We start from the raw sequence: 21,040 nt of genomic DNA, 5'->3' as shown, positions 1-21,040 counted from the left end.
GTTGAATACTCTTGCAAGCAAGATTTCAGTTTTTTATTTTTTTTTTAAATATTTCCCAACATAAAACCAATGTCACCTTACAATAATTGATTTTGAGTTTAAATGTTTTAAAAAAAAAATATCGAACAGAATGAAATTAATGTACCATTTGTAATTCAGTAATATGAGAGAATTGGTCAGAGGTCTGAATACTTTTGCAAGGCACTGTATGTATGTATATATATATATATATATATATATATATATATATATATATATATATATATATATATATATATAGGGTAGCTGGCTCTTTGAGCTAATGTATTATTCAATAATTAGAATAATGGTGTAGTATTTATTACATGGATGCAGTAAAAACAAATTATCATTAAAACAAATGGTAGAAATAATTTCTTCATTGGTGCCTCATCTGTCAAAAAAGCTTATAAACTGTCACTATAGATTTATATCTCACAACCTTTTAGAACAAATCATATGAAGAAATTAACAGCTATAGTATAAGTAACAATCACTAGGGTTATTTTATTACTTCGCCTGATTTGCTTTTCTCAATTCCTAGATTTCAAGTAAAGATTTGTGGATTATCAAAGTGTCTATGATTTGAAAAGTGTTCCTGCAGCAAACTTGATACCTTTTTGCCATTTTAGAAATACAATTTGTTCGGCCAGGGTGTGCTTGGCTACATATTTCGACACTTCCTTATGAAGCCCCACGCAATAAAATTGAGCAAATATCCATTCCCTCATTTTATCAGCTCCAACATGCCATGCAAAAGGGATATTATGCGCCAGTCTCATGACCTCAAGCCGACAAGATGGGGGAACTATCAATTGTGTTACAGGCTGTCCTGTGCCTGTGGCAAGGTTTATCCTATATAACAATTGCCCCTTAATAATGAAGCGTGGAAAGAGTTCCACTTGTCTGGTATATTGAGATGGGCTGGAGTAGCCTCTGCCATAGATGGTCCAGTAACCTCGCCCTCTCGGTCACACTGTGTACAAACTCCCTTTGATTGCCGTTTGGTACTCTCAGAGCACTCTCCCACCACACAGCCTCATCTCATTGATGCTCCCTCCCATTTTTGGTCCTTCTCTCTTTGTTTGTATTTCTAGGATGGAAAATAAGGGAAAACATTTGAGCATGTAAGGGGAAAATATCACCAATCATTGGCCTCGTGGCTGCCACGACACACCACCCAAGAGAGTTGTCTGAAATAAGGGCTGCTCACACCCTGTGTCCACTAATGCGTGGGTTCTACATTCCATAAAACCACATCAACAATACAAGGCCTCTCCTGTCCATTTTACTCTCATTTACCTGCTTCTAATGCCCAATTGCAAGCTGCCACATCACACTCCATCGCAGATGGGCATGACCTGACCTGGTGTCCTAGCTGGTGACATCTAAAACAGGTAGGGGGGAAGGAAGGAGAAGAGGTTAAATATCTATCTGTAGTCAAATGTTTACACACATCAATGGAAATTTATAATTTCTAGAAATTTCTCGAAAACAAAGAATTTTAGGAAAAATCGTTTGTAGCAAAAGTTTTGCTTTTGTAGATGAGGAATAAAGGTTACAAGAAATAGATGTCTATAATTTTTTTATTTCAGCAATTTTTTTGCAAAACTCCAAACACGCTAATTCAAAAGTATTCATACCCTTTGATGCTATGATATTATTGTCTACAAGGTGCTAAAAATTTCAATATAATAATTAATTGTAGAAAAGTCTAGACAATGCTGGATTGTAGGTGAACAGTCTTAGAGAGTATAAAGGGGTTAAGAATAGTATGACTGCTGTCATTACCGATAAGTCAATCATGGAAACAGTAAAAAGCTATGTGAACACCTTAGGCAACACATTTTTTATTGTCATAAAGCTGGAGAACACAAGAAGATTTCCAAGCATTTGAGTATCCCAATTTCAACAATTGTTTCTATTATCAAGAAGCACAAGACTCATGGTACTGTCACAAGACTCCCTCGGTCTAGAAGAAAGAAGGTTCTTTCACCAAGAACAAGTAGAAGAATTGTGAGGAAGGGTAACGACAATTCAAGATTGACTGCCAAAGATATTCAAAGTGAATTGCTTGCAAATGGGACTGTGGTTTCCATTTCAACCATAGGTCGAGTATTGCATGGTGAAGGTCTCAATGGTCGCAGGCCAAGGAAAAAGCCACTCTTAGGAAAACGTAACCCCAAGGACAATTTCTTAAAATTTTCAAAATGGCATTTGAATGATGGATATGAGTTCTGGTTAAAGGTTTTGTGGAGCGATGAAACAACATTTTGAGCTATTTGGTCACACTTATAGTCGTTACATTTGGAAAAATTCTGATGAGGTGTACAAAGAAAAGAACACCATATCTACTGTCAAGCATGGAGGTAGTAATATGCTTCTACGGTGCTGTTTTTTCTCTCTAATGGTACAGGAAATGTAGTTCCAATACATGGTTAAATGTATTCCATAGCATACCAAAAGATATTGGTCAATCATCTGAAACCCGCCACTACAAAACTTGGATTAAAGCACAACTGGAAGTTCCAACATGACAATGATCCAAAGCACACATCAAAATCTACTTCAGAATGGTTAAAGAATAAAATGAAGGTTCTGGAATGGCCTAGTCAAAGTGTCGATCTAAATCTGATTGATAATCTTTGGTATGAGTTGAAGAAGGCTGCGCACAAGAGAAGTCCTCAGAATTTGAATGAACTGGAACAATTTTGAGTTGAAGAATGGCCAAAAATCACTAAAGAATCACGTCAAAAGCTCATTGACAAATATCCTAATCATTTAAAAGAGGTTATTAATGCTAAAGGTGACTCAACAGCTATTAATTTCATGTTCCTCATCAGGGTATGAATACTTTTGAATTAGCATTTTTGGAATTTTGCTAAAAAAATTGCTGAAATAAGTAACTAAACATCTTTTTCTTGTCCCCATCCACTTAAACAAAAAAAACTGCTTCAAAAGATTTGTTCTACAATTCTTTGTTTTCGAGAAATTTCTAGAAATTTCTAGAAATTATACATTTCCATTGGGGTATGAAAACCTTTGACTATAACTGTATATATTTACATATATTTTTGCTTTTAATTTTTTTTTTTTTTGTGCAGACAACTGTTTACCAGGATGAACACAGCGCACCAATTTTTTATTTTTCATGGTTTTGTTTTTTGGTTTCGTTTTTTGTTTTTGTGCAGACAGCTGGGATGAACACAGTGCACCAGTTGAGCTGAATCTCTCAGCCTCGCTTTCTTTCCTTGGAGGGGAGTACACAGTATTGCTCTGCCTAATATTTTCGTTCACCAGGATGAACACGTCGCACAGATTTATTATTTTATTGTTTGTTTTTTAGCAGGTGGCACCAGGATGCTCTGAAGGATGAGGCTGTGCTGCAACTATTTTTACTCTAGTTATTTATATTCACCCATTGCTGGGTCAATGTTTTTTGATACATGTAAGACTTTCTATTCTAATTAAAGTGGTTATTTAATCCAAGATTGTCCTGACTGAAAATAAGTTACACGATATATTGGCGTGGGTAGGTACTTACATTATATAAACAAGTCTTCAATAATACTGCATGCCTCATCAAGTGTCACACATCAGTCCCCTACTTCAAAAAAGAAATAAGAGCATTCGCTCACATGGAAAGGATTTGGCATTATCTTAATAATAATAGTAACTATATATTAAAGTTAGTGCTTAGTGGACTTGTGTTTAAAACAACATTATACAAAGCATAGGGCTATATCCAGATCATTTCAAACTGCTGTGACAAAACAGTTTGCACTTGTTTTAGATTCACAGAAGTCATAGAATAGTGCTGAGGATGGGTTAAGACGTTTATAGTGCTTTTAAAAGCACTTTAACCATGGATTAACTGTGTTTTTTGATAATAAAGTAACATTTAAAAGTTTAAAAAAAGTGCCCAGAACTGGAAAATTCTTCAGCTTTCTTCTGCTTAAGTTTTAACGCTCCTAATAGAAAACACTAACTATACACTGTACTTAAATGACTAAGCCAGAAAGTTTTTCAATACTCATTTTCTGATATCATTGAAATACACTGAATAAAAAGAAAAATCAACTTATTTGAGACTAAGATGATACAATACATTTGTAGTACTGCTGTGAAAGGAAAGAAACATGAGCAAATGTTGCAAGTTGCAGTATTTTTTTTCTAATTCTGATATTGTGAAATATTGGGTATACCTTCCAGTAAGAACTAGAAGCTACATACATTCACTTTTGTATATTACATTGCCTGCTGCTCAAATGTTGCCTGCTGCTCAGTTTGCTTTTGTAGATTGCTATGGCTTACTGTATATTGAGATGTGTTTGCCACATTGTATTACACCAGAAAATTAATTATTACATTGCTTAAAATCTCATGTGAGCTTAATACTGAGATTCATATTTTGCCACTCAATAGGAAAAGCCATTGGAATGGTGTGGCAAAGTGCCCGTCTCTGTGTGTATTTTGTGTTGTGTGTTAATGTTGGTCTATAGTCATTGGTACACGGGATATAAATGGGTCTGTGTAACACAAATGTTTAAAATGTATATTTGTATTTAGGCACGAGGACTGCACAGCACTTCACGTGCAAGTAAAATGTAATATGTGAGCACGGGGAATTGCACTTTATTAATTCACGTGCAGTTGTACAGCGACTCCAATTGAATGATTGATTAGCAATCGAGTCTCGGTACAGCTGCATAAAAGCAACATGTTTTCACCCACTCGGGGTTGTGTGTTCGGTGAGTGTAGAATGGGATTGGAGACGAAGGTAATAGTAATAATTGTAATCGTTAAAATATCTGCTCACCGTGTTTTGTCTGTATAGTCCATTTTGTTTGTCTTTTTATTTTGGCGACGAGTGCCATGTCCTGTATTTTTTTTTGTTGCAACCTTTATTTCCTGTAAGCTGGCCAGAACTGCATTGTCCTCCGACGCTGTAGCTCTGAGGTGGCTGCACAGTGAGTCTGCAGTGAGAAAAAAAGCAGTCAGCTGACAGCACACTCTTCGGAGGACAGCGTGTGCTTGTCTTCGCCACTCCTGAGAGTGGTATGGGTGAGCTCAGCCTAATAATTGGATATGCCAAACTGGGAGAAAATAATAAAATAATTGGTGATTACTAAATAAAATAAAAATTAAAACAAAAGTATATAAGTGGTACACCAGTTAAGACATGTAATGGTTCACAAATGGATTCCTGAGCTTTATGGGGTGCTATTTAATTTCATCTGTACACTTCCTTCCACTTAGCTTAGTGAAGTCTTTTCAGAAGCTATTTTTCCAGAAACAATAGCACTTCACATAAAAACCAAAGCAGGAACAACAATAGAGGACTGAATGCACAACAATAAGATAAATTAAAAGTAAGAAATGAAATCACAAAATCAGAAAATGAAGGGGATATAAAACATGCTTTAAACACAGTTTGACGTTTTGTGTTACAAAATCCATGCTACTTTTGAATAGCTCATATGTGTCATAGACTAGAAGTTGTATAACATTTCCACAGGTGTTGGACAAGGAGAAAGTGGACTTATAGATGAAATCTATGGATGATGGACTCTGTGCCAGTGCTCAGAGTCCTGTGGCAACATCATGATGTCTTCCAGTGAGACTCCATCATCGTGTTTTAAAAGATGTGTAAACAAATATGTATAGATCTGTGAGCAGTTTCCATCCACTCAAATTTGTCATTTTCATTTGAGAGTTTGCATGTATTTTCAACTTTGTTGGCATTTGTGCATGTACCTAACTTTTTATTTACTTGTGTTTTTGTGACAAAGTGGCTGAGTGGATACAGGTGCAGGAGTGATGCAGTGCGTGAATGAAGCAGACATAGAGAATTGTAGTCCGGTTTGGAAAAGGGTTTATTTATAATTTCCAGGTCTGGCGACGAAACAATAATCCCATGGCAATACACAGCAATGTGTACCGTATGGGGTAAGTAACAATTGAATTGCAAACCCAAATAATAAACAATATCCACCCCACAATAATACATACACCATCACCAGTCCTGGGTGTGTGCAGTAGTGCTTGAGGTGGGTGATACAGGTTTATTTTCGTGACAGTGGTGAAGTGTAGTTCTGGCTTTGTGCTGGCAGACGGCAACAGCTCCGGAAACGTGTTAGCCGTCCAGAAATTTACAAACAAGACAAATTACATACAGACAAACAAACAAAACACTCACAATATGGTTCGAGTTTCATTGGGGTCTCTCAGTCCTTCTAGGTTCAAAGCATAAACCAAAGTGAAGGAACAGATTGCGATTCTCCGTCCCTTTTATGCTGTCACACATGACCCCTTGGTAAACGAGTGCAACCGCCTCTCCAATCTGCAGTTGCCACGTCATTTACCTTCCTGGTCTCTCCTCCTTTCTATCTGGCCGACTTCCCTTGAACCCTGGGAAAGAACTGTCAGGCCAGCCCGTCTTGCTGCTTAGTGCCCTCACAGAGTGGGAGGGAGATTTACAACCAAGAATCATTGTATTTCTGTCACATGTCCCACCGCTCAGAGTGGAGCCAAAGGAACACTCGGCTGAATTTATCTTTCCCATTACTCCCCCCTCCCGGAAAAAAAATCCGCATTTTGTTTGTCATGCCCCGCATGGTGTACCATGTGGTACATGAAGGGTTGCAATGCCAGATACCACAGAGTTGCCATTGCTGTCCTTCATTGTGCTTAACCACTGCAGTGGGGCATGGTCTGTGACGAGATCAAATGAATGCCCCAGAAGGTAGTATCGTAAAGAGAGAATAGCCCATTTAATGGCCAAACACTCCTTTTTGACTACGGAGTAGTTGCGCTCCAGAGGTAGCATCTTTTTACTGAGACACAGTATCGGGTGTTCTACTCTGTCTACCTTTTTGGACAAGACAGCACTCAAACCCACATTCAACGCATTGGTGTGGAGGGTGAATAATCTATTGGTGAAATCCTGGCAAAGTTTACGCTTAATATTATCAAACGCCCCTTCACTCTCAGCTGACCACTTAATTAAATTTGGGGCACTCCTTCTAATAATTCACTCTGATTTCAGATTCCCACTGTGACCGCTTCAGTGAAGTTATTCAACATGCATAGAGCTTCTAATATGGCTACACCTTTATAACTTTCTGCTGAAGTAAGCTAACAGTGTCTTTTAAAACTTTAACTAATATGTTCAGCTTTACTCTTATTTCTGATTTTTTGTAAAGTTGGGGAATTTTGAGTCTCCGGGTCAAAGGTCAAAGTTAAAGGTTGTATATTTTTAATATCATCTGCATCCAATCAAGATGCAATTTGAAATTTACAGTTTTCCAATAAAATACAATAGATAGAGTTTCATTAAAATCTGAGACAGTGCTGTTTTAGATTTAGGCTAGGTGTCCCCATTTGTCGCAGAGTGGTCATTATGCATTAAAAAACATTTAGCCCAAGAATGCCCTGACTTGTTTTTTATTAATGGCCTCGACCTTGTAAGTCTGAGGCTTCACTACCCCATTACCTACGATGTACCCGAGGTATTGGAACTCTTTTAGACCCACAAAGCACTTTTCTGGGTTCACAGTAAGGTTTGCCTCTCTAAGACTTTGTAGTATTGCTTTTACCTTCTCCAAGTGTTCTGCCTGCCCTTCTGTGTGTATGACGATGTCGTCAATATAAGAATCTATTATCCCTCTGGGCTGTTCATCTCCCTGGAGTAGTGAATTGGGCAATGGACCTCCTCTCGAGGGAGGGTCCTCACTCGTCAGAATGGTAACTCTGCCCTCAGGTGGTAGAGCACATTTGGGAGCGGTTTAGTAGGGCCGGGTCGATCTCTTTGCCATGGCAGAGACGATTCACTGCCCCTTCCTCTGCTGCTGTGGTCCACTAGACGTCGATGCCCTAGTTCACGAGTGGTCCAAGACGCTCTTGTATGCATTTCCGCCAATACCTTTGCTCCCAGACTTCCTAGAGAAAGTTCGGAGAGAAGAGGTGACAGTTCTCCTGGTGGCCCCCAGATGGCCCAGGAGAATCTGATTTGCAAACCTTTGCCAGCTGCTGGAAGGCCAGCTATGGGAGATCCTGCTGCGCACGGATCTCCTCAGTCAGACGAGAAACACTCTCTGGCACCCAGATCTGGGCAGACTGCAACTGTGGGTCTGGCCCCTGAACGGGACCATCTGTCCCATTCAGATGCAATCATCGGTATTGTACAATACAGAATGCTAAGGCCCCCTCCACAAGGTCGTTGTATGTGGAGGTATTTCCAAAATTGGTGTATGGCTAGAGGTCATGACCCTATTTATTGCCCCACAGCAATCATTTTACAGTTTCTGCAAGACTTGCTAGAGGAGGGTAGATCCCCCTCATGCTGAAAGTGTACCTAGCAGCCATATCTACATGCAATGTCCACATTGACTCAATGCTCCCTGGCACAGTTTCCCTGTTTTTTAAAGAGTGCTTGGAGGGTATGTCCTCCTAGAAAGGACATCCTCCCCAAATGGAGTCTAGTAGTGGTATTGGAGAAACTCACTAAGGCCCTGTTTGAGCCTATACATTCCATAGAGTTGAAATATCTCTCTATGAAAACAGCCTTTTTGTTACATCACCTCTGCTTAGCAGGTTAGTGAGCTACTGACTCTGTCAGTGCACAGCTCCTGTATGCATGTTTGGGATGATGGAAACAGGGTGTTGTTACACACGAACCCCGCTTTCCTCCTTAAGGTGGTTACAGCTTTCCACTTGAATCAATCAGTGGAACTAGAGGCTTTCCACAACCCTCCTTTTGCAGAGGAGACGGACCAGAGATTTAATTCCCTCTGCCCTGTTCGGGCATTGAGAGGTTATATGGATAGGATGAGAGTACTGCATCAGTCTGACCAGCTCTTCATCTGTCATGGTGAAAGGACCCTGGGTCAAGCCCTCTCGAAGCAGTGACTGTGCCAATGGAGTGTGGACAGTTTCAACTGCATATATCAATGCCAGCCTACCCCCACCTGGGAGGGTGGCCCTGCACACTACCAGAGGAGTGGCTATGTCATGGACCCTCTTTAGAGGAGCCTCTTTGACGGATATTTGTACTATTGCTAGCTGGGCTACTCTGCACACATTCACCAGGTTCTATCGACTTAATGTTGTGGATCCTGCTATGCCTTCATATGCTCAGTAAATATCTGACCTTTGGCAGGCACATCCCAAAAGTATTGACTGTTGGTCATCTTCTCTTTCAGGGAATAGTTAGTTAATGGTACTTATGATACTTGCCTTACTTTACTGGAACTGGATCAGGCAAAAAACTACCAGAAATGAATGGAGTGCAGGCCTGAGTTTCTGAACTTTCCTACTGGGACAAACAAACACTGCTGGAACAAGCAAACACTGCTGCAGGTAGATGGAAGGCAGGCCTCAGTCACTGAGCTTTCCTGCTGGGAAAGGCAAACACTGCTGGAACAAGCAGACACCACTGCAGGTAGATGAAAGGCAAGCCTCAGTCATTATACTTTCCTGCTGGGATAGAAAACACTGCTTGAATAAGCAGACACTGCTACAGTTAGATGGAAGGGAGGCCTCAGTCATTAAGCTTTCCTGCTGGGATAGAAAACACTGCTTGAAAAAGCAGACACCGCTCAAAGTGTGGAAGGCAGGCCTCAGTCATTTAACTTTGCTGCTTGCGATTTCTGCCCCAACAAGAGAAGCGTGGAGCAGTCCAGTCATGTTTGACATGCTGGGGCTCGTACTGTGAAGATTTCCTTTTTGCCTTTCTGTGCATTTTTTGTTTGGCTTCCCAACAATGCAGCTAGATTGAAAATGAAGAGATTAATAAACAGCAACAGTAGCATGAGATTGCATGTTTCCACCTGTGCAGGATTATTTTTAAAGGGGAATATTTCAAACAGGTTAGGCATCACCACACCCCCTTCTGCCTGCAAAGGCTGTCTCCCAGAGGAGGCAGGGAGAGGTCTTCCAGAGGTAGTGAGTTATCTGGTAGTGGGAGGGTGTCGCCCTGAGGTGCCAATGGTGGTCCCATCTTTTGTGGGTAGTACCTAGTTGGCAGCAGGGGGGTCAGTATGTTATACAGGCCCTGGGTTTTCGCAAGGCAACACTTGGTTCTCCGTGCAGGTACAGGTAACTTTCATGATCTCAAAAGGAACCTCCAAAATGCTTACCAGGCTCAACAAGACACTTAAGAGCCTCCCCAGGTCTCCTCTGGTTTCAGCTCCTCCAAGACCTGGCAGGGTGGATGATGCAATATCTGCTGGAATCCAGGGAAATCTCATCCTAATATGACCAGGTGGGGAAGATTGGTAACCAGACCTTCTCTAATTAGAGTCACTACCCCTCTAACACAACCTGTAATACAGCAGTAGGATAGTATTTCACATCCCCATGTACACCCATCACCCCAGTCTGGAAGTTATGATTCCTTTGATTCTCAGGTATTAATCTCATATCGACTATGGTTAATGCACTACCTGAATCAACTTTTCCATTAATATTCATCCATAGCTGGTACCTGCTGTTACAAATAGTGACTAATGACACACTGATGACACCACAATGATACAATGATAATTCCCCATATTGCATTGCATTTGTTTATCACTTTGAGTCTTAGGCTATATGTTCGGTCTGACGGCACTTGTAACAAATAATGTGGGTAGAGTGAACTGGTGGCGGTAAGGGGTCTTCGCTAGCCCTCGGCTTCTTTTCTCTTTTCGAACAGGAATAGTCACCCCTTGACTTCTTTGTGGCCTCTTGCCAATGAGGTTTTTGTGAATGGGTTGAAGGTTCTTTGGCAAGCTCTTCTGTCACCAATTGTCTCTCCACACGTCCCATGAATGCATCTAAGGTCTGTGGGTCTCCTTGTCCTGTAATTTTGGTTGAGCTGTTGACTTCTGGCTTTAACCACCTTTTGGTTAAGTACAGTAAGTAAAATATCTGGAACCAGGCTACCTTTTCTTCATTGCAGGTCCAGGTGTCAAACTTCTGGGCCTGAACTATGGCAGTCACTTCGGTTCTTGCTAGGATTTCCGCTTTTAACAGGTCGAAGTTATTAGCAGCTGTGAGGTCCAGTTCAAAGTACGCTTTTTTAGCGTCCCCGCTCAGGAAGGGCGTTAATAACCCTGGCACCTTTGGCAGCAATTACAGCAATGAGTCTATTTGGATAAGTCTCTACCAGCTTTGCACATCTGGACACTACAATCTTTGCCCCCATTCTTCTTTGCAAAATTGCTCAAGCTCCATCAAGTTGGATGGGGACCTTTGATGAACAGCAATTTTCAACTCTTTCCACATATTCTCAATAGGATTGAAGTCAGGGCTTTGACTGTACCACTCCTGGATATTGACCTTTTTGTATTTAAGCCACTCCAATGTGGCTTTGGCTGTATGTTTGGGGTCATTGTGCTGCTGGAAGATGAATCTTTTCCCACGTCCCAGGTCTCTTGCAGATTTCAGCAAGTTTTCCTCCAGGATTTCTCTGTACTTTGCTGCATACATTTTGCCCTCTATCTTCACAAGCTTTCCAGGCCCTTACACAGAGAAGCATCCCCATAGCATGATGCTGCCACCACCATGCTTCACGGTAGGGATGGTGTTCTCAGGATGATGTGCGGTGTTAGGCTTGCACCAAACATAACGCTTAGCGTTGAGGCCAAAAAGCTCTATTTTGGTTTCATCAGACCATATAATCTTCTTCCACTTGGTCTCCCACATGCCTTCTGGCAAACTCTAGCTGAAATTTGATGTGTATTTTTTTCAAGAATGGCTTTCTTTATGCAACTGTCCCATGAAGGCCAGTTTTTTGAAGCACCCAGGCTATTGTTGCCATATGCACAGAGTCTGCCAGCTCAGCCGTGAAAGACTTTAACTCCTTTAGAGTTGCCATAGGCCTCTTTGTAGCCTCTATGTCTAGTGCCTTTCTCGCCCGGATACTCAGTTTTTGAGGGCGGCCTGTTCTAGACAGATTCACAGTTGTGCCATATTCACTCCATTTCTTAATAATGGACTTTAATGTGTTCCGGGGGATATTCAGTGCCTTGTAAATGTTCTTATATCCTACCCCTGATTGGTACTTTTGAAGAACCTTATTCCGGATTTGCTTTGAATGTTCCTTCGTCTTTATGATGTAGTTTTTGTTAGGAAATGTATTAACTAACTGTGGGGCCTCCCAGAGACAGGTGTATTTAACCTGAAATCATGTGAAACACCCTAATTGCACACAGGTGGACTCCATTCAACTAATTATGTGACTTCTAAAGACAATCGGTTGCACCAGAGCTTATTTAGGTGTGCCATAGCAAAGGTGGTGAATACTTATGCAATCAATTATTTTCTGTTTTATATTTGAAATTAATTTAGAACAATTTGTAGATTTTATTTTTCACTTTGACATTATGGACATTTTTTGTGTTGATCAGAGGCAAAAACTCCTAATGAAATCCATTTTGATTTCGTGTTCTACCACAATAAATGTGGAAAAGTCCAAGGGGGGGGGGGGTGTGTGTGTGTGAATACTTTTGAGAGCCACTGTATCTATTATCAAAACAGCTAAATGTGGATTCTAGCTTTATTAAATGCAGAATGATAATTACCTTGTTAAACCCCCATCAATTTATATAAATCACATACAACAAACAATTACTATAGTGTTCATCAACTCAAAGCATGAATTGAAAGCAATAATACTTTTCTTACATTCTACCTCAAACAAAACATTAATTTTACTTTAAGGTTGGCTTATTCTTGAGTTCATATCAGGATAAAACACTATGGGCCCGATCTTCGATCTTTGCTCAATCCCCTTGCTAAATTTGTGTCTCGCAAAAAAAAAAAGTGCTTTGGCACAATGAGAGATATCCCAAAACGACACAAAGCAGTTGCGAGACATTGGAATATAGCATTTTTTTGAGTAATTCGCAAATTTCGCAAAACTGTCTGCGCATTCACTACCAATATAGCAACTGCGCACAACAGCCAAATGCAGAGAATGCAGAATGATGGACAGTCACCATTAGTAATGGCATTACCCCAACAAGCTGCTATCATTGATGTTGCTACAGTATGTACCGATATGACAGCAGACGAGAACACACAATATATCATGCACACATACATACAGGGCCATTCAAATACACACTTGGCTCCATAGCTAGGCGACGAGTTTTCAGATTAATGAACTGATAATGCCACTGTGTTATTGAATACGAACAGTATTGTATCACAAGGAAATACTATATAGGTTTCTTTAAAGGCCAGCTGATCCGACATAGCTGTATGTTTTTGAAGTAAAATAAAAAAAAGGCTTTGGATACTGTCTTTTTTTTCTAAATGATTTTTTTTTTATCTAAGTCGTGCCGTGACAGAATCTACTGTGGTAGCACACTCTCTGATTTGTAAATGTAACGAGTTAATTCACCTGCAAAGTAAACATCAATCAAGCATTTTTATATGCACAATACACAGAAATGCATTATGTTATTCATTCTACTCACCCATTTGAACATCATAATTAAGCCCAGTTTGTAAGGTTTTGAGTGTCGCCGGAATGGACTTTTTTCGTTATGCCATTTTTTTGTAAGAATAATAATTAATGCTAAATACTCTCCTAAAATGTTAATTGTAGCCTACCATGATTTCTCACTAAATGAACAGTCTCTGTACAATTAGCAACACCCACATTCAGCAGACTGGACAGCGGCTTAAAAACAGTTAACAGAACTTACAGTTAACAGAACTGTTTGTCCCGCCTCAGCTAACTTATGATTGGCCTGCTGCAGAGAAAATACAGGTCTTTGATTGGTTGATCGTATCACCGGTCTGACTTTAGGAAAACATTAGCATGCCTTTCACAGCAAGAGTGCCCTGTCGGTGTTTGGCTCTCCGAACACTCTCTGTATTATTGCACGTTTGTACTAGTGTATCCAGCTACAGAGTGGACTGTTACCCCGACACTATTTGAGCCAGCGGTATGCAGTTATTGGAACTAGCGGTGCGCAGTTATTGGCACTAGCGCATCACAATTATTGCTCAGATATTGGTATATTCAGAAGAATAAGGGCTTTCGTCCAATTCATATTTGATTGCGCTATGTGCATATTGAATGCCCACCTAGAATACATTTGCATTACATGTTTCTAATTACCATATGCATTACCATATGCTAATAGGGCAGTATTAAAGGAACAAAAGGAAGGCAGTGTGCTGGACAGAGGTGAGTGCATGTTTTCACACTCGTCTGTTGGGCATGGGAATACGCTATAAACGTCACTATGATATGAACATGTCATATATGTTATGGAAACAAAAAAAAAGAGGCTTATTGCTTGTATGTTTTTGCCGCAAATTGACTAAGGTGATGCAGTATTCAGGTTTACATCACCATCAACTTTAGATAAACTGAACTCGCTATATCATGTAGCATTGAGGTACAATACAATACAAGATTTAATCAATTAATCATTGTATATTATATGATTTGGTAGGCTGGACTTCTTTGGCTTTACGCAGGTTGAAGCACTGGTACATTCTGGTATATAAGGCTATTCAATGTAAATTATATGATATACACTTATATACTTATTTAACTAAATACCTTATAGCTTCCCATAATAACCATAGACTCAGATCTCATTCTTTTTTGCATTTTAAAATCCTAAATGTGTGTACTGAGGCTGGTAAAGGATCCTTTGCTTATTATGCCCCATGGTCCTGGAATGAGTTCCAGTCCAAACTAAAGCTGCAGACCCAGCAATCTGCAAATAGTGCCACAGATTCTCAATGGGATTGAGATCAGGACTTTGACTGGGCCACTGAAGGACATTCACCTTTTTGTTCTTGAGCCACTCCAATGTTTCTTTGGCCTTGTGCTTGGGATCATTGTCCTGCTGAAAGGTAAATTTCCTCCCAAGCTTCAGTTTTTTAGCGGACTGAAGCAGATTCTCTTGCAGTATTTTCCTGTATTTTGCTCCATCCATTCTTCCTTCAATTGTAACAAGATGCCCAGTCCCTGCTGATGAGAAGCATCCCCACAGCTTGATGCTGCCACCACCATACTTCACTGTAGGGATGGTGTGTCTTGAGGCATGGGCAGTGTTAGGTTTGCTCCACACATAGCGCTTTGAGTTTTGGCCAAAAAGCTCTATCTTGGTCTCATCTGACCACAAAACCTTTTCCCACATCGCAGCTGGGTCACTCTCATGCTTTCTGGCAAACTCCAGACGTGCTTTCAGATGGTACTTTTTGAGTAATGGCTTCTTTCTTGCCACCCTCCCATACAGGCCAGTGTTATGCACAGCTCTTGGTATGGTTGACTGGTGTACCATTACTCCACTCCCAGCCATGAACTCTGTAGCTCCTTCAAAGTGATTGTTGGCCTCTCTGTGGCTTCTCTCACAAGTCTCCTTCTTGTCTGAGCGCTGAGTTTTGAGGGACGGCCTTTTCTTGGCAGTGCCTAGGTGGTGTGATGCAGCTTTCACTTCCTGATTATTGCTCCAACTGTGCTCACTGGGATATCCAAACAACTGGATATTATTTTGTACCCTTTCCCTAATCTATGCATTTGTATTACTTTATCTCTAACTTCTGTAGAATGCTCTTTGATTTTCATTTTCCTTCAGATTCACAGCCTTACCAATGATCCTTCAACAGTGGGGTTTTTATCCAGAAAATGTGACAGCAACTTTAATGGTTCACAGGTGGAGGCCAATGGTAAGGTAATTGTGTTCTCTGCAATGGCATTATTGGGCACACAACATTATAAAACGACAACTCGTGTGTCTAAAAAAAAAAAACTGGTTTTCTGAATAAGGTGTCTAGAAGGGCTAGTATTCCGATAGTATCTTAATACTAAGTGGGTACTTGGTATCGCGTCTTTGGAATACTGGTATCCAGAATATGGACAGATTCATTCGGAATACCCTGTTTACATGGCATGGAATAGCTATTCAAATTTCCCACTATTCCGAATACAACTGGAATCGTGATAGAACAGGACATCTGGAACAAGTGCCCGGATAGCAATACGGGTGCAGTCAATTGCACCTACCACACACGACAGGTGTGCGACCTCATAAAAACTCTGCATTATCTCACTGTTTGCTCTGGTATTGGGGAATTTAATATTTTCCTCAGCATGTCGCAGCAACGCGGTTATGAACCTGTTGAGGTGGCAGGACACGGCTGACTGAGAGATCCCCACTGTATCACTTGCTACCTTCTGGAAGGTCCCGGTAGCCAGGGTACACATGCAGATAGACAATACCAATTCCTCAGACAAGGCATGACTGCGCAGGTTTGTTCTGGCCAGGTCATCATGCAGCATGTGGCATAGATGAGTCGAGACAATACCTGGACACGATTTTTTCATCATTGCTGAGCTCCTCATATGTGTGCTGAGGCCAGTACACCCTTTCAGCATATCTTCGCCTATGTTGGGGTTGCTGTTACTGGGTGTACCTTGCATCTCTAAAGAATGGATTGTGACACGCAAAAGGACGTTTCGAATGTGGCAACTTGGCTCAATTTTGGCACAATGGCCACTTGCGATGCGCATACCCCTCTGTGTGGTGCGCAAACCTTTCAAATATCAGGCCCTATGTATTGAATACTTAACTGATTTTCGCTCCTCCTTCTGCAGTTCCTCCACCAATATGTGCACTCTTCATCTGGTTATGTCTGGGATATTCCACCGCAAACTCCGGCACTGCTAGCTAATACAAGACTGAATATATGTAAATCTCTATCGACTTCAAATGTTCATCCAATTCGTTCTCTGGTGATCAAGCAGGGCTAAGTTAGAGATTTGATTACAAGTACTTTTAGGAATACAGATATCTTACATTGCAGACTCCCACACCAAGGCAAACACTAGAGTAGTTATCTTCAGTCTGAGTTTCTGAAAATGATCTCTGTTCAAGCCAGTCGCAGGCTGGTGTTCAGATTATCAAATTTCAGAAACTTGCTTGTGTGTCAAGAGCCTTGATTGAAAGTCGCACTCTTCCTTTTCTACTCCTCTCTTTACCCCAGTGATTGGTTAGTTTGTTTGTTTTGGGCTGTGCCCGAGTCCATGTGGGGTGTTTCCCATTGGTTGTTCTTGTTCCAAGATGTCCCAGTGTTTTCAATTGGTCCGCTGTTTAATAATATAATAATAATCTTTATATAGCACCTTTCATAGTGGACCACCATCACAAAACACTTTACAAGATACAAGACTAGGGTGTGTGAACTATGCATGAGCTGCAGAGTCACTTACAACAACATCTCAACTGAAAGACAGAGCACAAGGAGGTTAAGTGACTTGCTCAGGGTGTTATAATGAGTCAGTGGTTGAGCTGGGATTTGAACCAGGTACCTGCTAGTTATAAGCCTGTTTCGTTAACTACTTGACCACACAGTCTCCTTTCCCCCTTTTGGCTGGATTTATGAGGTGTCCTGTTCTCTCTCAGTAGTGTCAAGGCATTCAAAACTGGTTTTACCTTATAAGCCACTTGTCTGGTATTTAGTTTATGACTCTTTTTAAAAGCATTCTTTGTCAGTGGGGGAGTTTTTGACAAGAAACCAAGTAGACACAAAGACTGGCTTAGGATCCCCTTCTGTATATTACAATTTTATTGTATTACAACCCAATCTGACGCTACATTCTCTCAAGTACTTTAACTCCTGTAGCACCTGCTGGTTAATTTTCCGCTGCTCTAAGCTTTCTTGTCGGGCCTGAAGATTGGTCTCTTACTGGACCACAGCAGTGTGCACCAGAGTGTTAATTACATCTTCCATGTCAGAAGTTAGTTAATTTACAGTCATTAGTTAGATGGGAATTGAGTAATCTTCAATTAGCATCCAACTTCTAACACCATCTGTGGCAAGGTCACTGTGACGGCAAATAATGAGACTGCACCAATATTTTGGAATAAGTCACCTGGCGAATTTATTAATTACAAGTGTACTGAACCACCACCAAAACACTGTATGCATGGAAGTTTGTCTTTACTTCCTATAAGCAAGTCCAAGACTTTGGACAAATGGCAAAGGTAAGTGTTGTATTCCAGTTCCGGTCTCATGACTGCCCCTTGATGTGAGACGCAGGATTGCAGGCTGTATTGTTTTCCAGGATCGCACAGCATGCTTCCGCAGAGCAACTTCCAACACAGTTTGTTCCTTCTTGGCCAGGCAGGTAAGTAACAACAGGTTTGTACTATTGCTTTATGAGCTGCTGTGTTTTCTTTCTTTCTCTTTATAGGGTCCCAAGAAATGAAACACTTTCCAATGCAACACTATGCTTTGTCTATTCTTTGTCTTGTCTTCTGCACCAACACTCTTAAAATCCACACGGGTTACCAATACAAACAGTATAAGTGTGAGGTTCAAAGTGGTACTCCCATTGTTTGCCTTGGTAAATTGCATGGCTCCATGTTTCTTCCAGTGCTTCTGTGATAAAGAGAGAAAGGATTGATGTGGTAAATTTCCCTCCTGATCAGAAAGGACGTTGTGTAAAGACAGTGGTATACTGCCTCATAGATAAATAGCCTTGATGGTAGCCTGTAGTTTTTTGTTTTTGTTACTTGTTGTTTTGTTGTGTGTTGCAGAGGAGGAGTACGGAGCCAGAGGCTGCAGCCACGGAGCCAGCCCGCATCACCAGAGCACTACCCTCAGTGCACGACACCAGCACCACCCTGCGGATTAAAGAGCACACTTTTGTGCACGGAACTGTTGGATTGTTATTGTTTTTGTTTTGGTCTGTAAACGAGCCGTGTTCTCCCCGATACCATTGCTGGTAGAGGGGTGGTTCTTTTTGTTTGGTTTATTAAAAACACTGATGTGTTTTGGGAACATAACTGTCTGGACAATCGTTTTATTCACCACACCACTCGCACCTGTCACAGCGTCCCATTCCAACGATTCTCAATCCAGTTTGAATCCAGTCCAGGTCTTCAAGCTTCGTGTTAGACACACTAACACAGTACTTCAGACAGGTATTATAAAAAAACCCTTGTCCACGGTTTCATTTTTATTTGTTTTTCCATCTTCTCAGTCAGCTCAGTCCCCTTTCTAATTGAACTCTTTCAAAAGCAATAAATCTTTCTCAGCTAACAATACACAATTGTAAGCTCCTAAACAGTAAACCAACCATTTTCTTTCTTTGGTTCTCACTGGTCGCAGATTGTTACAACGCATGCACCACTCCAGTACTTCATGGTTCGCCCTCCGCTTCTGAGTCCTGTCAGTTTCCTTGTAATTCTAAAAGAGAACCAATCTCTATCTAACTCAGAATTAGTAATCCACCACAGCCTTCACACAGCAGCGGCCATTAGTGGTGGGAATTCAAAGTGCAGCAAGCAAGAACCAAAAGAAACACCAGGCAAACTATAAATTATTCTCAATGGGAGGTTTTACACCTAGCCTCCTATAATGTATATGGTGTCCTGCTACCACTTTGCCACAGTACTCTACTCACTTCCTGTCTGCTTAAGGAAATTTCAAGTCCTTAAAAAAAATGTAATTTCATAGTGATTTACATTGGAACCTATTTTAAAGATATATGACATTTGCTCACCTATAAGAAACCAAAAAAAATGTGGTTATAGGAGTTACCCTATTATAAATACCATCCAGAGAATTACATCTGTAAAAATAATTTTGGCAGCTCCTTAAGGAGAAAATAATTGGTCACTGGCCTCACCGCCAGCTGTAAATCATTTTTGAATTTTTTTAAAATGTAAAATATAGAAGATTCATACATGTATGTATCAAAACAAAAGCTTAAAAAAACCACAAGGTGAAAATTAAATATGTAGGTTCAATGTGGAGATTATTTGACACAGCCAAATAAAAATTACAATTAAATGCACTACATTCAAAATACAAAAGTAAAAAATTAACAATCAAACCTTGGTTCAGTTGAGCAATTCCTAATATCTTCCAGCAGACTCTGTCTAATTGCTTCTTAACTGCTTGTTCCTCCATTTCAACAGGACTGAGCAATGATAAAGAAAATAGAAACAGCTAGAGTACATTTAGAGACACAAGAATAAACATTCATCCATGACGTCAAAGCCAGCCATGCTTTTTAACTCTAGAAACTTAGCTAGAACAATGCTCTAGTCAAATTAGTTTTTCTATTAAAATATTTTACTATTAAATATAGATTATTTATTTCAAACAAGCATGCTGTGAAGTGTAGTCAACCATAATAAATAAAAAAAAATGTACATGCATGAATTACAGAAACAGTTTCTGTTTCCCTCTTCCCAGCACACTTTTTGAATTTCCATTTATAAAATGATGTACACGAAGTCTGCAAATTGAACAGGAATATACAAATCAACTGCCAAATGTTTGTACGACTCAGTGCTTCCTGCCTGTCACTGTCTGTTCCTGTCTGTCTTTTGCCAACAGATAGGGATTCTGTGTCATTCTGACTCACTGCATTCCTTTCATTGAATGCTGGAATTCTATTATTTCTAAGAAGACTTACAGCTGGAGTTGTCTGGCTATCAGAGGATGTCAAAGCCGATGTCACTTCCTGTGAAGTTGATAATGTACATCTCTGGTGCTGGTCTAAAGAGATTTAAAACATTGAGAACATTGTATAAAGACACGATTCCATTACACAAAGAGTAGGTCTCAGTCAGCGTTAATAACTGCATAGGAAAAACTTGTGTTTTATGGAACCATTAATATACATTAATAATAATTAAATTTTCTGTAGTTTTCCTACTATTAGTAACCATGGCCAAACTATTCCCAACATTACCTTCCTCATCAAGACTCTATTACACTTTTTAAAGGTTTAACCTGTTATCGGTTCAGGAATACCAAGATACTAAAGTTGAGGGTCTACATTAGGACAAACAAGCACTAAAATCCTAACCCCCAGCTCTTCCCAAAAAATGTTGCCAGGGCAATGTATTATAGGTAGGGGTCTACTTAAATCATGGTAAATTTACGTAGTTATCAACAAATATTCTATTTGGAGCAGCCACATTCTCACATGTTTTTGGCCATCCTTACCAACCACCACCAAAACACAAAAATAGCAATACTATTTACAGGC

General features: G+C 40.3%; 1 long non-coding RNA gene across 1 annotated transcript; it reads right to left on the bottom strand.

Annotated features, from left to right (window-relative positions):
- Positions 1 to 291: 291 nt before the first annotated feature.
- Positions 292 to 19,963, bottom strand: LOC121316544. The gene is made up of 5 exons (XR_005950411.1): positions 19,875 to 19,963; positions 4,838 to 4,994; positions 3,563 to 3,622; positions 1,321 to 1,406; positions 292 to 1,111 (listed from the first exon to the last, which is right to left on the bottom strand). It is a non-coding gene; the product is annotated as an uncharacterized LOC121316544 (long non-coding RNA).
- Positions 19,964 to 21,040: the final 1,077 nt, after the last annotated feature.

The sequence above is a fragment of the Polyodon spathula genome, chromosome 6 (genome assembly GCF_017654505.1).
Source record: "Polyodon spathula isolate WHYD16114869_AA chromosome 6, ASM1765450v1, whole genome shotgun sequence".
Classification (NCBI taxonomy): Eukaryota; Metazoa; Chordata; class Actinopteri; order Acipenseriformes; family Polyodontidae; genus Polyodon; species Polyodon spathula.
Note: the sequence above shows the minus strand (reverse complement) of the source record. Positions and strands in the feature narration are given on the sequence as shown.